This window comes from Phocoena phocoena, chromosome 7 (assembly GCF_963924675.1).
Source record: "Phocoena phocoena chromosome 7, mPhoPho1.1, whole genome shotgun sequence".
Classification (NCBI taxonomy): domain Eukaryota; kingdom Metazoa; phylum Chordata; class Mammalia; order Artiodactyla; family Phocoenidae; genus Phocoena; species Phocoena phocoena.
The window spans coordinates 20,413,495-20,440,109 of NC_089225.1; the positions used below are offsets into that span (position 1 = coordinate 20,413,495).

The 26,615-nt window shown below is 44.5% G+C and overlaps 1 protein-coding gene across 1 annotated transcript in view; it reads right to left on the reverse strand.

The window, feature by feature from the left end:
- The window catches only part of TMEM163 (transmembrane protein 163), a 253,624-nt gene that overhangs the window by 56,899 nt on the left and 170,110 nt on the right, over positions 1–26,615 (reverse strand). The window lies entirely within an intron of this gene.

The window sequence follows — 26,615 nt, forward strand, 5'->3', positions numbered from 1 at the left end:
TTTAAAATTTTTTTCTTTTTTCTATTTCTTTGGGTTTAAAAATTTTTTTTGTTTTTTCTTGGGGGGTATTACCCAAGAAATAATACTGGGTAATACCTCATCCATCAGTATTACTAGAAGCGCATGGTATGGCCACCCACCCCGCTGCTTCTCACCCCATTCTGGGTCTTCATTTCTCCAAAGCATGATCTGAAGCTCTTATTACACCTAACACTCCATGGCCCAGCCCACATCTGTAGAAAATCTCTTGAGTGGGATAGGCACAGACTCTGGGGTCTTTATAAGCTTCACTGATGATTCCTGAGCGCCCTGAAGTCTCAGAACCAGATACCGTACTTCGACAGCTTTTGTCCAAGCCTGTCACAGAGGCCAAATGCTGGGGGCTTGTTTCCCACAGAGGGCAGAGACCAGCTCTGCTACATATAGACACGGAGATTCCCCTGAAGAGAAAACAGAACTTAACAAAACAAAACGCTGGCTCAATGAGTCAGACAAAAGGAAAGTGTTTGAATTGGTATCCCCTCCTACGGGAAGCCAGCTCCTTAAAAAAGGAAATGCGTTTCACCTAAATGGATTAGTCTCCTAAGCTATTCTGGCACTAACAGTGTCGCAGGCTAGGGCTTCGTGGATGCATGCATTAGATAATCTGTCCCTCCAAAGCCCCACAACCAGAAATTACGAGGGCCTGTTTGTAAATAATTCACTATGCCTGAGTTGGGGGGACTCAGATCTAACGGAGACTTTTATCAACCACGGCCTTTATTTTGCCAATGACAAAAAGAGTCTTGTAGGGACAGACTGCCAGCCACATGGGATGAACAATCATGGGAGCAGTAAGGAGGAAAGTCATTTATTATTCCCGCCATAATTATTCAACCTACGGTTGCAAGTACCCCATTTTGCTCTAATCTGTCTACCCAACAGTTTTGAATTAAACTGCCACTGCTTTTTTTAAGCAAGGGGGTAAGAAAGATGGAATCCCGGGCACGTTGAAAGAAAAATACCACGTGGCTCTGAGCAGCCCTTGCAAGGCTCATTCCCTTCCTAATTACCAGCCCACTGGTTTCCTGACAGATGGAAAAGAGTGACACCGCCCCTAATGGAGCCTATATAATGAGGCCCTGGGTAATCACAACATCCATTCAATCTGCACCATTAATGCCAGAGGTGGTTCAACCGAATTAGAAAATGAGGGTCTTGTAGATAAAGACTGATGCATGTGTACACAGTAATTTTATTAACCATTAACATGCTTGGTGTAAAAAAGGCTTGCAATTCAAAACCATGAAAGAGACATGTAATTTGCACCCCTGACTGAATTAATAGCTTGTCACTGGGTGTGTAGGTTGAGGTGGGAGTGTGTGTGCTGTGGCTGGACTGCTCAGACACCACGGAATAAAAACATCACCATCCAGTCAATTAAGGGAATTATTCATGGGCTTGTTAAAAGGTCACATGCCAAAAACTTCCTTTAACAGAAAGGAGCTGAGATGTGACATTCAAAAACAATGTTTTTTAACTCAGAGATGATCGGAATCGGGAACAAGCAAAATCTCACGTAGAAATATATATAAAGCTATTACTGACATCTTTCAAAATCCGTTACTTAAAAGATTATTCAGGCATTTGTGGGCCCCACCCCAGGTCCCCCAACTTCTCTGGCACCTACTGCTTCATCACCATTTTGCCATGTCCCTGTGCCTTCTGTGAAAGGGCTGGTATTTCATTCATCTTGCTGTGAATCTGTGGCCTCTGCCAGGCACTGAGAATCGTCTAGATGCAGGTAAATGGTCTTTCTCCTGTTCAGAGGAGGAAAACTTCCATGAAAGAAAGAAATGTGAAGAAGGGAGATGGGCCCTTAAGTCCAGCTCAGTAAGTCCTCTCACTCCAGAGAATTCACCCACACCTCACCCCACGCCGGGGCGACAGCTGGCATGGTCTAGAGACGCTGGGTGGCTGTTCGTAGCATCTAGTGAGTAGAGGCCAGGGATGCGGCTAAATATCTTACAGCGCACAGGACTGCCCCACAACACAGAATTAATCTGACTCAAAATGTCAACAGAGCAGAGGTTGAGATGCCCTGTTCTACTCCAACACTTTCAAGCCTTGCCACCCAAAGTGTGGCTCGCGGACGAGCAGCAATGACCTGGGAGCTCTTCAGACTCTCAGGTCCCTTTCCGGACCTCCTGAACCAGCATCAGCATTTTAACCGCCCAGAGCATTAGTAAGGATATTAGCACCTGAGCCGCAGGCACTTCGAACAACGGTTCTCAAAGGTGGCTGCTCCCTGGAATCACAGGGCTGCACGCTGCATGGGTCCCACCCTCAGACATCCAGGTGTAACTGGTCTGGGGAGTGGTCTGAGCAGCAAGACTTTTAGAAGCTCCCGAGGTGATTCTGATATGCAGCCAGGTGTGAGAACCACCGTCTTCAAATATGGTAAATCAGGACTACTCAAAGTGTGGTCCCCAGACCAGCAGCAAAAGCACCACCTGGGAACTTGTCAGAAATGCAGATTCCCAGCTTCATTCCCTCTCCTGATCAGAGGGTCTGGGTGGGCCCAGCAGTGTGAGCTCTCACCAGTCCTCGGGGCAACTGGAGTGCCTGAGTAGGACCGGCGCTGCAGTAAACGACAGGCTCACGGTCACCCAGCAATTTCTGATCGTTTGGAATTATATCGCTGTGTTCTTGCACATATTACAAAATCACTCACTGAGCAGCCTTGGGAGGCCCTGGTTTCCTTCGTTGTGGCCCTGCACGTGTTGTATGCAGGTGTGCCCAATGGGATGGACAGTGTGTTTTTGCGACTGACTGGGGTAAAGGTGTATGTATAGACAGTTTGGAGCCATGCAAATGAACTTTGACCTCCAACTTTGTATTTAGGGAAGGATCCACTGAAATCTGCCTTCTGCATGGGCCCAACACACCTGAGAGCAAGGCGGGACCACGTGCAAACCGCGGCAGAACCTGTCCCGGCCCCTGGTCACACTTCAAGGGGGCCTCTTCGCCTAATCAACCTCCCAGACCCGGTGGGTGTATGGAGTCCAGAAAAGCTTTCCAGAGGAGGGTGAGTCTTTCAGGGCAGCAAGGTGAGGATAAGTGGAGTAAGGACGCAGCAGGCTTCTTGCAAGAACAAGCAGGTAGGAATAGGCGTTTAAATGGCAAAACAAATTCACCCATCCGGCTAGGCGAGGGGGTTCTTACAGAGAGTATGCTAGAGAGATAGTTTGGGCCAGGTCTCTTCGGGTACCAGCCACAATTCTGGGCACAGAGCTTTCATAGTAAGATCTGCTCTGCCTACAGTAGGCCAAAAAAACATGGTGACTTCCAGTCTTTGCAATGAACACTCTTTTTCTGAAGCCAATAGGAAGAAAGGCATGTTTTTCTTCCATTTAAAGAAAGAAAAGGGAAGGAATGCTTCAGGACACATTTAGCATGACAACAGCATTTTATAAAACTACCTAAGATTTGCAAACCATTTTGAGGAAAAGCTACTGACACCAAAAGTCTATCAGGGAGGAGCTGAATTAAAATCCACGCCACAACTATGCTAGACAACCTGACTGCCTGACATGAGCCTTTGTGTAATTCACGCAGCCTCTCCATCTAGGTCAGCGGTCCCCAACCTTTTTGACACCAGAGACCCGTTTGGCGGAAGACAGTGTTTCCAGGGACGGGGGAGGTATGGCTCAGTAGGTAACACGTGCGAGGGGGAGCTGCAGACGCAGCTTCGCTTGCTTGCTTGCCACTCACCTCCTGCTGTGCGGCCCGCTACGGCTGGGGACCCCAGATCTAGGTTACCTACTTCTAAACCCAGAGCCCACACTGCTTTGCTTTAGAGACGGCAGCGAAAACAGCCCACCACCGCAGTGCGCTCATAGGTCCTGTAGGAAATCACTTCCAGACATTATTGTTTCTCAAGTTCTATGTCTGCTTTGGTCCTAACTGGGCCATTAGAAATTATTCTGAGAAGGACATGGTAAACACTCATCCTCCATGCCTTGTCTTTTACCAACTCCAATCAGATTTTCACTGGGAAAACCCAGTAATAAAAATGTACATAAAATACCTCTACATGACAGCAGGTCCAGTGTGCCCCAGTGGAGAGAGAAGTACAGACGGAGGCTCCCATCACTTACCGTCTCAGCCTTGTCCCCTGAATCAAGTCCTTATAAAAATGCCTCACCTCAAAACAAAACCGGGGCTCTAGAGTGCTCTCAGTTTTAAGTATATCTCCTATATTCCTCATCTCCTTTCCAATCATAATAGACCATTTTCAGACATGAGTAAGAGCTAAAGCCAGGAATAAATCTCATATCCTTAGTCATTAAGACATTGTCTCACTTCCATTCTCTCGTTCTCACTTCCCCTGGCTCCTCTACAAATCTCTACATATGCATGTATATACGCGTATGTGCGTCTACCTATATGTGTCATGTGCATGTGTGTGTATGTGTACCTATGGACATACATATATATATATATATATATATATATATATACACACACACACTAGGGAGAGAGATGGACAGACAAGGAGGGAGGGGAGAGAATTTTTGGAAGTCTGTAAAGAAACTTTAGAAAGACTTGTAAAAAACTTCAGAAAAGTCACAGAAAATGTTCCAGAGGGAAATGAAACAAACTCATCAAAGGATGCTTGCTCAAAAAAAGTCCCAGAGTCCCAAATCCTGCTATAATATAGGCTGAGGATGGGAGTAGAGACCCACAGGTATGGCAGGAAGTTTTCAAGGGACAAGGGCTTTATAATTTCCAGAGAAGCATATGGCAATGAGACCAACATCTCAGGGGCTTTCCAATTCCTGCCTTTCCAAAGTTCTGAGCAAGGCTACCAGAGTCATCCATCCTAATCGAGGGAGTTGTTCTGGTCCTGGCTGAAACCAGGATCACTGGCTTGGAAAACATCAAGATTGAAAGAAAAGATGTCCATAAATCCATCATCGTGACAGCATGGGCAACTCTCGGATGAGGTGAGATTTAAGAGGAAAGTGAGAAAATACTCAGTCGATTAATTAGTCAAAGACACAACCAAATGAATAGTGCAAACATATATATTAGATATAGGTCCCAAATGGGCTGAGCCTTGAAAACATCTTTTTGATATTTAAGGCAAAACCAAACCCTTTCAAGTGCTATTCAGAGAAGAATGCTCAGGCAGGCTTGAACCCAAGAAAATGGTCCAGAGGAGACAAAGAAAACACAGAACAAGCACCACTCCCTCTTCATTTGCATCCTGACCTTCCACGAAGACAAGGCACAGAAAAGGAAATTCATGAAGAAGACACAAATGCAACCAGAGAGACTTGAAGAAAAGCTCCCGGTCACGCTAACAGCCTCCAGGTCCCAAACCCCATCATCCCAAACACTGAAGCCTCATTCAACGTTATGGAAAATTTGCTGGCGGTCTTTGAAAAGGAATCAGGGCAGACAGAAAACATTTCTAAATGTCTGAAAAATAAGTCTTAACATTTTTAAATAGATCTTAGAAATTAAAGATTGATGAAAGCTCTACTTCAAATCCTTAGTTGACTTATTCAACAGATTTATTGGAAACATTCCAAAATGAACAAGATTTTGTCCACCTAAATTGCACTGGCCTAACTTCATTTCCTTCATAGATGGTTTTAGTTAGTTTAGTTACCCTAAACTCTGGTTTGGGTAACGCTTCAGGAAAATCTTGATTAGCCAAACACAATCGATTTGGAATGAGGTACCTAGCACCCTGTCTTAAAAAAACATTTGTAAAGCAAACAAGTTGTAATGGACACCATTTTGCCTCTTAAATTGTCTTTATATATATACACACACACATATTTTTTTGGGGGGGTTGCTGCATTGGGTCTTCATTGCTGCACGCAGGCTTTTCCCTAGTTGCATTGAGCAGTGGCTTCTCGTTGCAGTGCACGGGCTCTAGGCACATGGGCTTCAGTAGTTGTGGCACACAGGCTCAGAAGTTGTGGCTCACGGGCTCTAGAGCTCAGGCTCAGTAGTTGTGGCGCTCGGGCTTAGTTGCTCCACGGCATGTGGGATCTTCCCACACCAGGGCTCGAACCCGTGTGCCCTGCATTGGCAGGCGGATTCTTAACCACTGCGCCACCAGGGAAGTCCTAAATTGTTCATTTTTAAAATGAAAAACTCCAGTGCCACTTGGAATATAAATTGTCATAACTTTCACAGAGGACAAAGCAGTCATATGAATCACATCTCTGACTAGAAATTCCATTTCAAGGAATTTTCTTCATAAAAAATAATCAAATACAGGCAAGAATGTACAAGGTTCTTTGTTGCTGGATTATAATAGAAAAAGAAAAACAAGTATTTAATCAAATGGGAATGGTTACTGATGGTGCATCCATAAGACGCAACACTGACACTTAAAACGAAATATCAAAATTTTTAATGACAGAAACGCTCACTCTAGGAAGTTAGGTGGGGGAGAAAGGAGGACGTACAACAAACACAGAGCATTAACTCAATTTTTAAAAAAATACCCACAAACCTATGAATGGGTATTAAAGAGATGGAAAGAAAGTTAACCATATTATCTGGGTGGAGGGATGAGGGGTGATTTTTATTTTTATACTTTGAGATTTTTTTCAACTTTAAAATAATAAATATATACTAGTTGGAAGTCATAAAAACACTTTTTTTTCTTTTACAATTGGTTTTCCAAAATCTTAAAATGGTAAGTTACGAATATCCAAGCAGGGGCTTCAGGGAGCCCACTGAGTGCTGTAATGGAAATGCAATAGGGAAGATTTCAACACCGGGGAAAAAGATGGCATCGCGAGCTCCAAGGCCACTTCCAATCTAGTAGCCTGTCCAGGCCTTCACAAGAAAATTATAATCATGCAAGTGAGGAAGCCCCCATATGTCCCCATCTGAATACCAAAGCAAAAGGAATATGGGTCTCAAACTCTGAGATACGTAGGGAGCAGAAGCAGGGGCAGTACCTACTCTTCCCCTTAAAGTTCATCCTACAAATGCCCCTGTTTCTTCAGATGCCCAAGACACAGCCCCTCCATCCATGTGGATTCCTCTCTGGGTTCTACTCTCTAAGAGGCAGGAGAAAAAAGACTGACTTCCCAATATAAAATGGGTCCCCATGAAATACAAAAAGTGTCTTCCTCAATAAACCTACCCAAATCCCTTTTATTCTATAAAAAGAAAAAAACATGAATTACTACTTTAAGGCTGTTTCTTTGACTCAATAACACATGCCTTCTTTTGGACCTAAACCTAATATCCTGGGCTTCCCTCTGGGATTGAAGGAGGAATAAATCAAAGCAATTATTTCTGGAAACTAGCTAACGTGCAAATATATTTTCTCCCAGAGTACAATTTCCCAGCACACATGTGCATGCACACACACTCTCCCTTTCTTGAAATGGGCCAAACAGACATTATAAAGCTTAGGCCCCAGAGAGAAACTGATGGACATACTTTTTCACATCTCCTCAACTGTGCTTTGATTCCTTCTGGCCTGAGCTCTGATGACATTTATCAGCTTCTATCACGTCTGACTCTGATGTGGAGAAGGGAGTGATAACGTCTACATTGGTTCTGCTTTGCCCTTTAAAAGCAAACAAACAAAAAAGCCCCCTTGTGAAAGGCCACTGAAATATGTACTTGGGCTACGATCCTAAGCCCATCCGCCTTCCCATGAAGGCGCCCACCACCTCCCGGCTGGTGACTGGGCACGCAGAGGCAGTGGATGGAGGCCAGCCTCATGTCCAAACCACACGCAGCAAGCCCCAAGTGCTGTGCAGTTCCTCTCCAAACATCTCGGCAAGATTAGCCTTCCTGGATCATCACATCGTGGGGACTGGGTCCAGCCACACACGCCGAAGACTTCCCTTTAAGTCATTGCTTTCTCCTGAGCCCTTGCATCAGACACATCCTTCTCCCTAAGCTCTTTGCTTTTAATAGGAGGTGGTATTTGCAAGATGTTGATTCGATAGTAAGGAAGCGTGTATTTGATCCTGACTGGGACCTCCAACAATCACATTTCTGGAAATGCAGAATCACTGGTTAATTATGTGAAGGGCCAACCCAGCTTTGTGTAGTCGACTGTTTGCAAGCCTGGCTGCGGCTTTGGTTACTCATGATATTTGGGAAAGCAACCTCTTTCAGACCTGCAGCTGGGCCCGCAGCACAGTGAAGGACGCCTGGGGAATCCTGCCGGCTTGACGCGCATATAAAGTAGGTAAGGTTATCATCCCCTGCATATGTTCCTCATTCTCCCGTGCATTTGTGGCTGGCGGCGTTTCCAACCACAGTGGCCACCCCTCGAACCACGAAGGTTACAGATCAGGGCAAACCACAGCCCCGCCGTACCTGGAGACTGACAGGTCTCCTGTGTAAGGCACGCTCTTGCCAACAAGTCAGCTTTCACCCTCATTCAGAATACAGATTGGGCTAGGATGAACTACAGGGTTTGTAAATTCACAGTTTGCCTCTCATTAAAAAAAAAAAGGGGGGGGGACCCCATATTTCAAACACAGGGCCTAAAGGAATACACAAAGAGGTGTGTACAGATCCACGCACAAGCAGTAGACGGCATGACAGCTTACAACAGAAAAGCTGGAGCAACTCACATTTACTAATAGGAGACTGCAAAATCAATTCTGGAATAACCAACAGCAGAACTCCATGAGGCCATTAAAAAGAATGGGTTAGATCCATAGGTAGGAGATTTTGAAATGCCCTTGGGTTTTATGTTGGAAAAAGAGGTAGGTTCCAGAACAATATATACAGAAAGATCCTATTTTCATTTACACCTAGTTGTGTGCGTATAAAGAATATGGGTGGTGTATTATATTGTATTTACATAGAAAATATTCTGAAAATACATATACCCAACTGTTCATTGTGATTCTCTTTTATGGGAGAGAGAGAAAAGGATGAGGGTAAGTATGAATGAGATCAAACTTTCACTTTAAATTTTATATTAATTGAAATGTATTTGTTCTACAGATATGTACAACTATAATCAGTGAAATGAAAAAAAAATTTCATATTTAAAGAAACAACATACAGCTTCCCACATTTACAAGAGTGGCAGAATTCCCTATGACAAACTGTCTGAGCTCTCTGACGTAAATTATATAATCAGATCACTTCTGCCCCCCTGACTTGCCCAAGGATTCCCACTGTTCTGATAATCAAAATTCCTCCCAAGGGTCCCAAAGCCCTGGCCACCTCTCAGCTTCATCTCCCCTTTGTCCCCCACTAACTGGGTCCAGCCACAAGAACCTATTTTTCTGACCTTTAAACACACCAAGGCTGGTTCCCACCAACTGCTCTGCCCAGGGATGCTTTTCCTCCTGGCTCCTTCCTGCCATCCGAAATATCAGTTTTGGGACTTTCTTTGACCCCCGACTTCAGAGAAGCCCTCCACACATCCTCTGTTACGTCACCTGGTTGATTTTCTTCACAGCTCTTACTTCTCTCTACAATCATGTTACGCTCTGTCTCCTCCTGTTAGGTCCATGAGAGCGGAGGCTTGTTTGTCTGTTTCCTGGTGTCTCCATAAGTACCTGGCACCTGGTGGGCACTCAACAATTCATTGCTGAATCAGTGAGTACATATCAGAGTCAGGTGTTAGAAAATGTGACTCCTGATAGGAATCTGATGAGGAAAACTAGACTTGCTTCAAAACAAAGTTTAGCTCCTCACGTATGAGGAAAATAAATAAATACATAGATACATACACACATACATAATAAAGTTTAGCTCCTCACAATTCACAAAACACCTATCCGACCAGAAACCGGATGCCTAGATCATCATTCATCACCCAGAAATGCAGATGAGCTACAGAATTCAAAAGAAGGACCAGGTTGAGATTCACCTATACTTCATGGAAGTCCCTTAAGATGTATTTATCCATAAATCTTTCCTACGCTCGCACATGTCAGGAAAGACTCCCTCCGTGACCACCTTTCCTGAGTTGTTGATCCCGACAGCCAGAGGAACCCTGAGGAAGAGCAGGTATTTAGCCAGATGGGTCTTAACTGGAGCCAACAAAATGCTTACTCAGAAGAGGGGTTAAAAAGGGGCGCCATGTTTGCAATACGTAAACATGTCAGTTTCCAAACTTCCCTCTATTCTCTCAGACAGAACTTGTCAACAGAGTCTCCCTACCGCTACGATTTTTGAAGGGCACTCAAGTTCAAACTCCAGCACATGTCTTCACATCCAAAGAACTGCACCTCGGAGAACCCGCCTTTCCCACGATCTCGGCCTCAGTCACCTTGGGAGAGGATGAGGATTTGATCTTTGATTTAAAAGCTGGTACGGTCAGGCTTGTTTGTAGGGATGTCCACGCCACTGATGTATCTTTCACACAGGTAGTCTCGTTAAAAGTACACGCTCAGGGGCTTCCCTGGTGGTGCAGTGGTTGAGAGTCCGCCTGCCGATGCAGGGGACACGGGTACGTGCCCCGGTCCGGGAGGATCCCATATGCCGCGGAGCGGCTGGGCCCGTGAGCCATGGCCGCTGAGCCTGCGCGTCCGGAGCCTGTGCTCCGCAACGGGAGAGGCCACAGCAGTGAGAGGCCCGCGTACCGCAAAAAAAAAAAAAAAAAAAAAGTACACGCTCAGAAAGGGCAAATGATTTCTTGGTTGAAACTGCCAAGGAACAAATTTTAGTGGGTGCTTAGACCCACACTAAAGGACCCCTTTGGATCAACACGGTAGCAAATAGAGAAACACGGCAACTTTGCGGGTTCTTAGAGTCGCCCTTGGAAAGCTGTGGGGGTGTGGTGGGTGTTAACCCTGCCACTTAAAGCTTGGAGCAAATTTTCTGTACATATACTACATCTTCTCGGAGATTTTCCCCTCTAGTGCCCTGTATTTAAGCCTTTAACTAAAGGGGGGAGGGGCAAATGGGAAGTTGCTTAGCAACAGGCAAAAATTTTGTTAGCAAGATGCCAAAGTCCTAGAGATTCTGCTGTACAACGACTGTAACAATGTATAGTTAACAATACTGTTTCTTAGACTTAAACATTCGTTAAGGTGGATCTCACCTTAAGTGTTCTTACTGCAATAAAATAAAAATTGTTTTAAAGAATTTAAGTTTAGTAGCTTAATTGTATTTAAGAATACATATTTTTATACAAACTTTTATTTATTTGCTTATATATTACGTATACATGTGTGTGTATATATCTACACACGTATAAACACACAAACATGCAACCCTTTTCAGCTCTTCAGAACACACTCTTTTTTTCGTCCCTTACCTGATACCTCCAAGGCAGTGTTAATCTTTACCGAATAGAGGAGGAAATAAAAGCGAAGGGTAGTTACATTATATGTAGCAAAAACAGACCTAAAACATGGATCTCTTGGCCTCTCAAACTGGCAAGATGACTTCTTTCTGGGCTGCAGGGAAAATGAAAGGAGATCCGTTCACAAACCCCTTCCAGCTCGCTGTGAAGCCCTGGGACATCCTTGTGAGCGATGACTAAGGTTTGGAGCTACTCCCGGCTGTTCTCTCCTGATTCCTGCTTACTTCTGAGTCCAAGTCACGCCGGGTCATCAGCACACAATGAATCCACGGGGCTTCCCAGCTGAACAGGATGTACATGGTGCCATCTCGAAAGGAAGGTAACACCAGGCTTTGGAGTCCAGCAGGGCTTGGTGCAAATTACCAGTATAAATCCCAGCTCTCCAACTCTGGGCAAGCCACTGTGTCTCCTTAAGCCTCCATTTCCTCAGCTATAAAATTGGAACAGTGACACCTGCACCGCAAAGGATTGTTCTGAGGATTCAAGGAGACATATCAGAGAAAGTACTTGGCACAGCGCCCAAAGCATGGTAGGAAAATCAGTAATTAAGACTGTCTTTAGTGTTAAACTTTTAGATCAAAACCTAGCAGATCAGAATAGGAACTCTACAAAAATCCCTTGGCTCCCTGGCCCTGGTTCCCTGCCAGACTATAAAATCCACAGCTGTATGTTTAGGGCCCATAGGCACTCAGAAAAAAAAAAAAAAAAGAATGGGAAGTCTCCATTGCTAGAAGACGGTGATACTATCAACATAACAGAAGAAAAATCTCATAAAACTGAAAGGGGTTGGTCAGTTAGGGAAACACACAGAAGAAAATTAATCATAAAGACAAATATGATAAATCCCTCCAGAGTATGCTTCCCAAAAGAGACAGACTCTCGGGCAGTATCCTGGTATCAAAGGTAGTTCCTTTTAGTCCTGAGCAGTATGTCTGCTATACAAATGGATATATCAGACTCTCAGAGCCTGAATCCACAAAACACTGCATTCACGTAACCCCTGTTTGTTCCAATACCCGGGATTTCTACATGGGTCTACATACAAGGATAGAGATGGAAAAAACCACGTGAATACCCAGAGAAGGTCTTATCATGGAAATACCTTGCATCCACTGATAAACTGGTATCCTGATATTACAGTCAGGTCTATAAGCTTGATTAATCTGAGTCCCCTGTCCTTGTGCCATTAATGACACCGAGCCTCAGCCTATAAGGCCAAAAGCCAGACTCTGCAGAGCCAGAAGAAGGCCAGGAGGATATCATCAGTGGGATGGAGGGACAAGCCACGTTACTAGCAGGGGTAGCGCAAAGGGGTAGACCCTTCTAAAGGGTCCTTGGGAATCAAGACCAGGAGTAAAACAAGGGAAGAGAAAGGTGATTTTTCCAAAGCATATGAACCCTCAAGTATAAATCAAAACCACAAAGATAGGGCTTCCCTGGTGGCGCAGTGGTTGAGAGTCTGCCTGCCGATGCAGGGGACACGGGTTTATGCCCCGGTCCGGGAAGATCCCACATGCCGCGGAGCGCCTGGGCCCGTGAGCCATGGCCGCTGAGCCTGCGCGTCCGGAGCCTGTGCTCCGCAACGGGAGAGGCCACAACAGTGAGAGGCCCGTGTACCGCAAAAAAAAAAAAAAAAAAAAAAGATACTACTCACACTCACTAGGATGGCTAGAATCAAACAGACAGGTAATAACGAGTGCTGGCAAGAACATGGAGGAATTAGAACCCTCGTAAGTTGCTGGCAGGAATGTAAAATGGTGCAGCAACTTTGGAAAACAGTTTGACAATTCCTCAAATATTAGACATAGAGTTACCATACAACACAGCAATTCCACTCCTAGGTATGAATCCCCCCAAATGAAACCATATTTCCACACAAACACTTGCGCAGAAATGTTCAGAGCAGCATTATTCACAACAGCCAAACAGGAAAACAACCCATATGTCCATCAACTGATGAAGAGATAAATTAAATGTGGCACATCCATACAATGGGATATTACACAGCAATAAAGATATCTGCTATGAAGTGGAGAAATGTTGAAAACATTAAACTAAGTGACAGACTAAGGAAAAGAAGAAAACATGCCAAGTAAAGGACCACACAGTGTATGATTGCACTTACATGAGAGGTCCTGGATAGGCAAAACTACAGGACAGACAGGAGATTCGTGGTTGCCAAGGACTAGGAAGAGGGAAAAGGGATTGGGAGGGTTTGGAACAGTGAAAGTGAAAGAGAGTGAGGCTTCTTTTTGTGGTGATAAAATCGTCCTAAAATTGACTGTGGCGATAGATGCACAACTGCGAACATACTAAAAGCCATTGAAGTGTATGTACACTTTCAGTGCATAAACAGTATGCTATGTGAATTATAATTTAATCTTTTTTTATATTTTTATGGAAGTATAGTTGCTATACAGTATTATATAGTTATAGGTATATAATATAGGGATGCACAATTTTTAAAGGTTATGCTTCGTTTATAGTTATAAAATATTGGCTATAATCAACATGTTGTATAACATATCCCTGTAGCTTATATTTTTTACTCTATTTTTATAATTTATTACCATATCGTTGATTTACAATGCTGTGTTAATTTCTGCTGCATAGCAAAGTGCTTCAGTTACACAAATATATATACTTTTTCATATTCTTTTCCATTATGGTTTGTTATAGGATATTGAATATAGTTCCCTGTGCTATACAGTAGGACCTTGTTGTTTACCTTGTAGCTTATTTTATACCTAAGAGTTTGTACCTCTTACTCCCCACTCCTATATTGCCCCCCTTCTCTCTCCCCACTGGTAACCACTAGTTTGTTCTCTAGATCTGTGAGTCTGCTTCAGTAAAGCTATTTTAAAAAACACATACCTATCTCTATTTCGTCTGGAAAGCCTACTGTTAAAAAATAAAAACCCATTTGGGACTTCCCTGGTGGTCCAGTGGGCAAGAGTCTTGTGTTCCCAATGAAGGGGGCCCGGGTTCCATCCCTGGTCGGGGAACTAGATCCCACATGCGTGCCACAACTAAGAGTCCACATGCCGCAACCAGGACCCAGCGCAGCCAAAATAAATGAGTGAATAAATAAATAAATATTTTTTAAAACAATAAAAATAACCCCCACTTATCCAACACCTACTATACGTAACAAGCAACACTGTGACAAGAAACTGACCTATATTATCTCATTTGTTTTTCATAACAATTTTATGAGGTAGATAGAAATTATTCCCCAAAAAAACCAAGAAACAAAAAACCAACTCAAGTATCCCTCTAGGTGTCTTCTATTTAGTCATATGAATAAGCTGACTCAGCCAGAGATGCCTGTAAAACCCATGCTGACTAAGATCTCAAAGGGTGCCTCTATTTAGAGAAAGGCAGAAGACCGGGGAGAAAAGTCACCAGAGTTCTAATCAAGGCAATTTCATGACCACCCATAGGAAGGCTACAGGCATTGTGGTGGGTCACTTCATCAAGGAAGTAAGCGTATGTAGAAGCACCGGGTGGCGTTGATGGTAAGCACAGTAGTACCCACAGGCAAGCAGTAAAAACAGAGAAGAGAGGAGAGCTTTAGTCTTTGTTCCGACACTGGCTTGCCCTTTCTATTCCCCCAATGGGAAAAAAGGATGCTTGAGAGGATTACAAAAATAACACATGTACCTTGTAAAATATTTTTCCAAAAATCAGAAAGTATAAACAAGAAAGTCACCACCAGCTATAACTAGCAGCAACATTTTGGCATTAATTAGTCATTAGTGGCAAGTACTATGCAAAACTGAATTTAAAATGTTCGATAGGAGACTGAAAGGAGAGGAAATATGCCCTGAAAATTCTGACTGTGAACCTATAAAGATAACTATGGAGGAACCAAGCCCACAGAGATTTCCTCTGAAAATGGGACCCCTCAGAGAAGGGAGTATCTGCCAATGTCTCCCACTGACAAAGATGGTCACAAAGAGAAGGGCCTCGGACTTCCCTGGTGGCGCAGTGGTTAAGAATCCACCTCCAATGCAGGGGACATGAGTTCGATCCCTGGGCCGGGAGGATCCCACGTGCCGTGGAGCAACTAAGCCTGTGCGCCACAACTACTGAGCCTGTGCTCTAGAGCCTGCGAGCCACAACTACTGAGCTCACGTGCCACAACTACTGAAGCCTGTGCGCCTAGAGCCCGCGCTCCACCAACAACAGAAGCCACCGCAATGAGAAGCCTGCGCACCACAACGAAGAGGAGACCGTGCTCGCTGAAACTAGAGAAAGCCTGCGTGCAGCAATGAAGACCTGGTGCAGTCCAAAATTAATCAATTAATTAAATTTTTTTTTTTCCCCCAAAGAGAGAAGGGCCTCATTCTCAACTGCCTCAAATCTCCCCACTTCGGACTTCCCTGGTGGCTTAGTGGTTAAGAATACGCCTGCCAATGCAGGGGACACGGGTTCGAGCCCTGGTTCGGGAAGATCCCACATGCTGCAGAGCAACTAAGCCTGTGCACCACATCTACTGAGCCCTCGTGCCACAACTACTGAAGTCTGCGTGCCTAGAGCCCGTGCTCTGCAACAAAGAGAAGCCACCGCAATGAGAAGCCCCCACTCGCTGCAACTAGAGACAGCCCGTGCGCAGCACCGAAGACCCAACGCGGCCAAAAAATAAATAACTAAATGAATTTATATATAAAAAAAAAAATCTCCCCACTTCAAAGAGGGCTTCGAACTAAGTCCGCTCACCTCAAAGCGCAGGCAGTGGTTTAGACTACCGCAGCCCAGAGTGGCAGATGGAAGGATGACGGTCAATGGGACATCCAAACCCAAATCGCAAAGGGTGACCATCTTCAGGGTGAAACTGACCGGCCGGTGTTCTTGGAGAGAGAATGCTCTCTGCCCCATCCTGCCCCACCTGCCCCATCCTGCAGCAGGTGTCAGAGGAGAGGCCACAGCCATGGACAAACTCGGGCTCCAGTTCCTTGACGGCAAAGCCCTCAGCTCAGGATCCAGCAGGCCCTAGCCAGCTGCCAGCTTGGTCTGAAAACAGGAACCAAAGTTGCAAAGAGCATGGAAGAAGTCCAGGCTGCAGCTAAGACAAATGATCCTCATTCGCAAGGCCTTTGAGACATCGCAGGGCTGCAGTGCTTGTCTCAGCAGCCATTGCCAGGTGACCCGGGACATGACCACCGGCTCCTGGGAAGACCAACCCTGCCCCTAGACTGCCCCGAGGTGGCCCAGGCACTTTATCCTTGCCTGGCCAGCTGCCAACCATCTCCCCACTGTACACAGAACTAAAGCCCAGGACTGCACTTCAAGTTGAATACTGTATAGTTCTTAATTCCACTTTCCCTCTCCCTCCAATCAATTTTGGGTTGCAGCTAATTGCTAGGAAGGGGCATTTCCAGGGGTGGGAAGGACAAAAAAGTGGTAAAACCAAGACACACAAATGGTCCTTTGGAGAGGCAGCGTTACATAATGTTTACAAGCAAATTTCCAGGCAAGTAAGACGTAGGTTCACACTCCAGTTGTATCCATTTACCAGCCATGAGCCTTCAGCAGCAATATTTACCTTCTCTACCAAGTGTTAAATAATACTGCTACCTAACGCACAGCCCCGCATACCAGGTCCAGAGCAGGTGCTCAGTAAATACTTATCATCTTAATAAACGTTATGAAAATTTATGTAAGATGAAGGGGTTCCATAGTTCAATCGTTCATTCTGCAACTCGAGAACCAGCACCTACTAAATGCCAGGCATTATTCTAGGGGTTGAAAAGAATATGACAGTCATATGACCCATGCTTTTCTGAGCGTAAAATCTTGTGAGGACGATGGGCAATAAACAAATATACCAATACATCAATTAAATACAGGTAATTAGATCTACGAAAGAAAAAAATATGGCACTGCAAAAGAAAGAATTATGGGGGGATGGGGTTGGGCAGAGCAGGAAGGAAGTTGTACTTCCTTAGTCACCCGAAGTTCTACCAGCTAGAGTCTGGGCAACGTCCCAAAATGGAAATAAAAGACTTCTCATCCCATTTGAAATTCTGGCAACCCATTTCCCAAAAGAAATACAAATGCCAAAAACACATATGTGAAAATGCTCAGCTAGCCTGGTAACTAACGTTTCTTTAAATGTGTGTTAACATAGAGAATTCAATTTTCCACCTGGACAAAGGGCTGTGATCAAAATGAATGATAACACTTTGTGTGGGCAAAAGTGAGTAAACATACATCCTCAACCCTGCCAGTGGGAATGTAAATCAGTATGACCTTTTTTGGAGCACAGTTTGACACCGGGCATCAGTTATAAGTTAGCATATTATTTCACCCAGACTTCTAGTAACTTATCCTAAAGAAATAAGAGGACACGCATTAAAATATAAATGTGTCACGTAGTTATTTCAGGTTGTTTCTAACTTCAGGACACTGAAAACAACCCATGTCTTCAGTAGAAAATTGCTTAAACAAAATATGTTAAATCCATACATAGCATACCGCATAGCTATCAAAAAATAACATATCTCTGTCCTAAGATGGGAAGATATTCAAACCGTGCTGGTAGCAGAGAAAACCCAGTTTTCAAAAGAGTATATATAGATCATCTCTATTTATGTGGAAAAAAAGGATGTATATGGAACCATGCACATGTGTGCATGTACACACATACACACACACACAAGCTATAAATCAAAATGTTAGCTCGGGGAGGTCCTATAACAAGTGAGTTTTACTGTATTCTTTGGGGCCCTAGGAATTACCCCAACCTTTTACAACCTTTGTCTTGATCCAAAATGGGGGATGGAGCAGGGGCATGGGATGAAATCAGGAAATCAAGGAATAATCTTTTATCACCTCACTACACTACTTCCCCATGTCTCAAGGTCAAAAGCAACTTTCTACATATGCCAAAGCATGTATTTCAGTTTTTCCAATTTTTCTTTGCAGTCTTTTATTTCACACTCTTGAAAGCAAAATAGAACAGTAGAGCAGACAATGAGAAACTATCCCAGTACTGACTAATAAAAAACATTTTCAAAACTCTAGGGATGGAAAAGAAGGGGCCTGACATTTTTTGAGCGTACACTGATGTTCCATTCGCTATCATGTTCAATCTTCACCTCAATGCCTTTTGGTAGCTACGATGGCCCTCCCACTTTCACACATGAGAAAACTGAAGTTTCAAAAGATTAATAAACCACTGAAGGTCACGGAGCAAGTGAGTGCAGGTCTGACAGAGAATTTTTCTCCAGGACAGTATTAGTTTCCTGTGCTGCTATAAAAAAGCACCACAAATTGGGGGTCTTAAAACAACAGCAGGGCTTTCCCTGGTGGTGCAGTGGTTGAGAGTCCGCCTGCCGATGCAGGGGACGCAGGTTCGTGCCCCGGTCTGGGAAGATCCCACGTGCCGCGGAGTGGCTGGGCCCGTGAGCCATGGCTGCTGGGCCTGCGCGTCTGGAGCCTGTGCTCCACAGCGGGACAGGCCACAACAGTGAGAGGCCCGCGTACCACAAAAAAAAGCAATTTATTATCTCACAGTTTTGGGGTCTCAAAGTCTGAAATCGAGGTGTTGGCAGGCTCACACTCCCTCTGAAACCTACAGGGCAGAAGCCTTCCTTGTCTCGTCTAGCTGCTGGGATTGACCAACAATCCTTGCATTCTTTGGCTTGTACATACATCACTCTGAACTCTGCCCCCACTCACACCGTCATTTTCTCCTTGAGTGCCTCTGTCTCTGTGTGTCTACTCTTCTTACAAAGACCCCAGTTGTACTGGATTAGGACTTCATCTAACTTGGTGACACCTGCAAGGATCCTATTTCCCAATAAGGTATCATTCTGCGGCACAGGGGGTTAGAATTTCAACATCTTTTGGTGAGACACAATTCAACTGGTAACAGGGACCAAGCCTACCCTCCTTCCTCCAATACATCCTGCCCACCGCATCACGACCCATTAATATCATGTCTGTGTCTGGCGGATTTCATATGTTCGTTTCCTGACAGTGGAAGGCAACTCCCTTCTGCCTTCAGGCAAGACTAAATCTAAACTATTCCAGGCAGATGAGCTCAGGATAGCAGCTCATGTCCTGCTATCAAGGCTCCACCTTCGGCATTAGCTTTCAACGGGCATGGAGGTCATCTCGGAAGTTATTTATTCTTCTAGTTCAAGGCCAGCTCTTGAGCTAAAACACACTTTACACACTTCAAGAGCTTTGTAAAGTTAAGAGCACTAGACAAATGTGGAGGAAATGCAATTCACCTCCCCAGAGCCCTCAGTTTAAGGGTAGATGGAATGCTCCCTGACAAGGGGGGCAGGGGTTGGAGGCACGTGGCACTATTTTTTTTTAATATTAATTTATTTGTTTATTTCTGGCTGTGTTGGGTCTTCGTTGCTGCACACAGGCCTTCTCTAGTTGTGGCGAGCGGGGACCACTCCTTGTTGTGGTGTGCCGGCTTCTCATTGCGGTGGCCTCTCTCGTTGTGGCGCACGGGCCCAGCCGCTCCGTGGCATGTGGGATCCTCCCGGACCAGGGATCGAACCCGTGTTTTTTTTTGTCTGTTTGTTTTGCGGTACGCGGGCCTCTCACTGCTGTGGCCCCTCCCTCCGCGAAGCACAGACTCCGGACGCGCAGGCTCAGCGGCCATGGTCCACGGGCCCAGCCGGTCGGCGGCATGTGGGAGCCTCCCGGACCAGGGCACGAACCCGCGTCCCCCGCATTGGCAGGCGGACTCTCAACCACTGGGCCACCAGGGAAGCCCCGTGGTACTATTTTAATACGTTCTTGGTGTAACTCTTTGCCTTTGCGGTCCACTTAGACCAGACGCCAAAAGCAAATCACCAACCCATCCTCTCTCGACTGCAGCAGTTTTCTTTTTCCATTTCTGGCTTGGTTTCAAAACCAGCAAGGGGGCTACCGAAACCAGGAATCAAAAGACTATCAGAAGGAGAAAAACAAATATCGTATATTAACTCATGTATGTGGAACCTAGAAAAATGGTACAGATGAACCTGTTTGTAGGGCAGAAACAGAGACACAGATGTAGAGAATAAACGTATGGACACCAAGGGGGGAAAGTGGCAGGGGGGTGGGGTGGTGGGGGTATGAATTGGGAGATTGGGATTGACATGTATACACTGATGTGTATAAAATGGATGACTAATAAGAGCCTGCTGTTTACAAAAATATATAAAATTCAAAAAAAAAAAAAGACTATGAAGCTATCCTGTCAACTGGTAGTTTTCAGGCCAAGCAAATTGGAAAAGGAAACAGGAGAAATACCCTGCCTGGGTGAGAACCTGCGTGCTCCACCTTTTTCACATGAGAAGACACACAAAGGATTTCTATCTCTCTAAGAATATTCCTCTGTACCTCTCACATTCGCCTTCCGATATGCTGTGGAGCATAATGCCATTTGGAGGTACATCTGGCACAAGGGAACAACCTCCCAAGCTGCGTTTTTGCCTCAATGTGGCAGAATTAGAAGCCTGTAAAGGTGCACAGCCTCCCATCTGCTTCCGCCTCTCCATCTCAGGGAGCTGAAGGATGGATGGCCCAAACAGACAGCTGGCACTGGGGAGCCTTCGGGGGGCCTCCCACCTGTGCCGCAATCATATGCAAAACGTCACAGGCTCCCAGTGAGCACCCAGCTGTACCTTCCAAGGTAAGCATCCTGATAGCCCTCCGCAGCTGACGGCAGCAGGAGGCTGTGGTACTTCCTGTGGCCTTACATGGTACCCAGGGCTGAGAACAGCTAAGACAGGCGTGAAATTCTCTGTGTCTTTTGACCTTGCCAAATTCTTCTTACACTAATTTCTCCCACACCCTCTGCCTCCATCATCTCCTTCCCACCTCAATATCTTTCTCTCATTTCCAAGTCCCCTGGACTGTGATTTATTAACTTTGCTTTAAAAAAATAGAGTAAAAATGATCAAAGCAGCTCAAGAGGCTTTGTCCAATGTGGTAGCGACTAGCCACACGTGTGACTATATAAATTTAAATTAATTAAAATTAAATAAAGTTAAAAATCCAGATCCTTGGTCATCCTAACCACATGTCGAGGGCTCAAGGGCCACGTGTGGCTAATAGCTACCGTATTGGACAGTAGAGAGAACGTGTCCATTATCACAGAGAGTTCAACGCACAGCTCTGGTCTAAAGGATGTAAAGTGCCTCCCCTCTTTCTCTGTCCCCAGTCCCCCTCCCAGAGGCGACCCTGCTGCTAGTCTCCTTTGTATGCTTGCGGAGATTTTTTTTCATATGTCCAAACAATGTGTGGTTTTAACAAAAGAGGTTTGTATCCACAAAGAGAAAAGACTAAATACGATTTGGCTCCAGGCTTTCCTCACTTAATGAACCTCGGAGATCACAATGTAAGTGTACAAAGCGTGCTTCATTCTTTTGCGTGGCCTCATAGCAATCCACTATCGCCAGGACAACCATCACCACCGCACCCTTATAACCACACCCCTCTGTGTCTCCCTGCTCCCTTGCTCCCAAACGCCTGGGCTCACACCTGGCCCTGACTTTTTGTCCTCACCCTATCTCAGCCACCCACTCCCACCCTAAATCCACACCAATAAATGAACCACCTGTGAAACCCTGGTTCTTAGCATCCCACTGTCAAGTTAGTGCCCCACACCAACAACTGCCAAGCAAAGCAGAAGTTCTAACCCAACGGTGACTGTTCACTAACCTTGCTGTGGTCCTCCCAGCCCTCACTCAGCTGGATATCCTAGTGTATTCTTAGAATCCTTCCCTTACAAACAAATGACTCCCTTGCCCCTCCTTCTAAAACAGTCACCTGTTGAAAACCGTTACCGCATGTAAGTCCAATGGTCCACCTTCCCCACATACATATTTCCTACCACAGGAAGATGATGTAAATTTGGAGCTTTTCAAAATAGACAACTAGCTGGTGGAATTACAAAATGAAGCAAATGCTATGGAGAAAAGTATGGAGATTCCTCGAAACATTAAATCTCGTCCTGGGACTCCCCTGGCCGTCCAGTGATTAAGGTTCCACACTTCCACTGCAGGGAAGGTGGGTTCGATCCCTGCTCAGGGAACTAGATCAGGAAGGAAGGAAGGAAGGAAGGAAGGAAGGAAGGAAGGGAGGGAGGGAGGGAGGGAGGGAGGGAGGGAGAAAGGAAGGAAGAAATAGTCCTACCACATGAGCCACCAATCCCACTGCTGGGTGTATTTCCAAAAGAACTGAAAGCAGGGTCATGAAGATAGATTGTGTACATCCATATTCAAAGCACCATTATTCACAATGGCTGACATGAAAACAACCCAAATGTCTATCAATAGATGAATGGAATCACAGAACGTGGTCTATACATATAACAGAATATTACTCAGTCTTAAAAAGGAAGGAAATTTTGACACATGCTACAACGTGGATGGACCTTGAAGACACTACGCTAAATGAAACAAGCCAGGCACAAAAGGGCACATAACGTATGATTCCATTTATATGAGGGACCTAGGGACGTCCAATTCATAGAGACAGAAGGTAGAGTGGTTGCTACCAAGGGCTAGAGGAGGGGTAATAGGGAGTTGTTTAATGAGTATAGAGTCTCAATCTGCAAGATGAAAAATTCCTGGAGATCTGTTCCAGTAACAGCAGAAGGTGATCGATCCCATAGAGCTTTTGTCCTTGGACAACAAAACTATAAATAGTGGTATTAATAATTACCAGAAGACAGTTCAGGCCAAGTTTTGACCATTCTTTAAAGTACTTTGTTTATCTGCTTAAAGAATCAGCCATAGGGGCTTCCCTGGTGGCACAGTGGTTGAGAGTCTGCCAGCCGATGCAGGGGACACTGGTTCGTGCTCCAGTCTGGGAAGATCCCACATGCCGCGGAGCGGCTGGGCCCATGAGCCATGGCTGCTGAGCCTGCGCGTCCGGAGCCTGTGCTCCGCAATGGGAGAGGCCACAACAGTGGGAGGCCCGCGTACCGCAAAAAAAAGAAGAAAAAGAAAAAAAGAACCAGCCATGATGCTATGAAAGAAATAGGCTTTTTGTGACCTTTTGCTGTTGTCTTTTAATTTACAAACAGTTTGGGTTAATCTAAGTGACTACATGACTTTGGAATTTTGCATGAGGTATTGTCATCTATTTCTTGAAATGTATTTATTGTTTAGCTGCTCTGTGGAAAATGAGGAAGCTTAGGTTTATAATCAATTCTTATTGCCATCCTCTAGTCAAATATGTCTTTACGTTGTTTAAAAATACCAAAGTGTTCCACCTTCTGTCTCTGTGAATTTGACGACCCACAGCAACGTGAATACGCTTAACACTACTGAACTATAAACTTAAAATATTTAAGACGGTAAATAGGATGTTTTTTGGCACAATAAAAAAGTGTGAAACAAAGCAAAGCTTATTAGAGCTCTGCTCTGTGATGGTGGTGAAGGCATGCATGCTCTCTCCCTCTGAGCATCAAACACCCGTCACACCCACTGTCATCAGGCAGCAAGGCTGAGGAGGGAAAATCAGAAGCGTTAACTAAGAACTAGTTGGGTATTTCCCCATTCTCTCAAATCTTGTTCTCCAGCAACTAACTGAAAACCAAAGGCTCTTCTGGCTATGCCCCTCATAATTCATTCACGCTCATTCATATGCAAACATCAGTGTCTCAGCTGGCGGTGATTTCACGAATTTTTAATTGACATGAGATGAGCCAGAGATTAAAACTTTAAACTAAGCCAGCGATACAGGGGATTGAGTGTTATTTTAATCCCTACATTAAGAATCTCCAAATGAATCCATGGGTATCAACATGTTGAACAACCATCTGGGAATTATGAAAGCAAATCTGTGAGTTTCTGCCTTATGGGTATTAATAAAGATACACATTTTTTAAGCGTACTTGTTTGGGGATCATTAAAAACAGTGAAACCAATGACATTGCTTGTCATCAACCTTAATGTTGGAAAAACTCCAGGCCACCTGGCAAATGCTCACAGAGCTCCCAACACTATAGAAAAGCCACAATAATTTGTGGCTTTGTGATTAATATGTAAGAGATTCATCTTAGCATAAAGGAAATCAGATTAAAAAAGCAAATTAGAAGAGAGAAATTGAGAAACACTGAATTCAATTCCTCCTAGAATTGCAAATCAAATTCTGGGTTATTAACTCCAAAATAAGAGAAGGCAGAGGGAAGAGCTTTCGCTTCTGAGGGCAAGGCCCAATAGAAATATAATATAAGCCCCATATGTCATTTTAAATTTCTAAAAGCCATATTAAAAATGTGAACAGAAGGAAGTAAAATTAATTGTCATAGTTTATTTAACCCAATACATCCAAAATATTCTTAAACATGTAATCAATATTGTTTTTAAATTATTAATAAAACGTTTATACTCTATTATTCTTACTATGTCTTTGGAACCTGGTGCGTATTTTACAGTTACAACACCTCTCAGGACCAGCCTCTAGTGCCTGCCATATTGGATAGCGCAACTATAAATCCAAAGAATATGTGTTCTTCTGGGAGCAGAGGGACCAACTCTTGAAAGTCGAGTATATGTCTGTACTGCACTCTCCAGATTGTTCTCACTGTATTCCTCAAATACCAGCCAGCAACAGCCTGGGTAGATGCAGTCACTGCTCCTTCACCTAGACCAGTGTTGATTCAACTTCTACCATTATAATACCGTCATTTGAAATTTTACAAAATCAGTTTACTACTATTGTTTCTTAATTTTTTCAACCAATAAGGTGACTCACTTTTTCAAAAATTAACCTTATCCTAAGGAATATCATCTGTGATATCAGAGATTTGATACTTTAATTATATTTGTTACAAGAGCTAATGCACATTAAGATACACAGTTAACACTTGAAAGAAGCTTTTGTGCTCTATCTAAAGCCAACAACTAAACTAAAAGTTGCTCTCATTCTCGAATCAGTTTTGGCATCATCTTTCAAGCCTTCCATCTGGCACATGCAACCTCAGATATATTACTATCTGAGTCCCCTGACACTCAACATTCGTATGTCTGATTGTGACACAGCATCCCCCATCAAGAATACCTTCTGTCTGGGCACCGCAGCAAAGCACGGGGCATTTACTCATTTGTATTCAACTGTCCAAACGCTGCAGAGGTGGAGTAAAGCTGCTGCTCTAATAACCAGTGATGGCTCAGTCCCAGGGGAGCCCCCTTTATAATTAATAACAATGGCAGCTAAGGCTTACTGAACTACATGCCAAACACTGCTCTAAGTTAATATATATACCCTAATATTATATTACATCGTATATGTGATGATTATCTCACTCACATAATCGTCACAATAATCCTATGAGGAGGTACTGTTATTTCCCCTTTTCTCCAGGTAAGGAAACAAGACATAGACCAGTTTAGGATAGCTTCCCATGGTCACAGAGCTGACAAGTTGTGGAGCTGAGATTCAAAGCCAACAAATCTGACTTTGGAACCTGGGGATTACTAAGAGAATAAAAAAATGGAAATCGGAAAGACACATGTTTTATGGTCACAAACACAAGTACCTCAAACACAAAATCATCACCCACAAGATGTAGAGACTGGGGCAAGCAATATCCTCTAATACAGAGAGGGAGAGAAAACAAGTAGAATAATTTAGAATGCCTTCAAGGTGTCTTCTGTAAATTACAGCGGAGAACTCATCTTACTTAAAAAGAAAGGAAAAAAAAAAAGCATAAAAATTCAAGGGAGCAAAGATTCCAGTAACACAAATTGAGAGAGGATGGAAGGATGGGTGGATTGGTAGATGGATTTGAAACAGGAGGGAAGGGGACAGGGCACAACCTTTAAAAGAATGACACAGGGCTTCCCTGGTGGCACAGTGGTTGAGAGTCCGCCTGCCATTGCAGGGGACATGGGTTTGTGCCCCGGTCCGGGAAGATCCCACATGCCGCGGAGCGGCTGGGCCTGTGAACCATGGCCGCTGAGCCTGCGCGTCCGGAGCCTGTGCTCCGCAGCGGGAGAGGCCTCAGCAGTGAGAGGCCCGCGTACCGCAAAAAAAAAAAAAAAAAAAATGACACAGACGTTGAGGATATGACAAAAACCGTGAGCCTTATTATACACTCGCTGTATATACACGCCTTATTATACACATCAGCACGCTAAGAGACACACCCACCAGAGCCACGATGGTTCTGAGGCTCACCATAAAAGGTCAAAAAGTGGGCGGTGGCCAAATTAGTGGAAATCCCTGCCCCTTCTCCAAGATAGTTGGAGTAATCCTCTCACTCTTTAGTCTATGAAATTGCCCAGCCCATAGAAACTAGCCACCCCATAAGTCAGGGACCACATTCTGTCTGTGG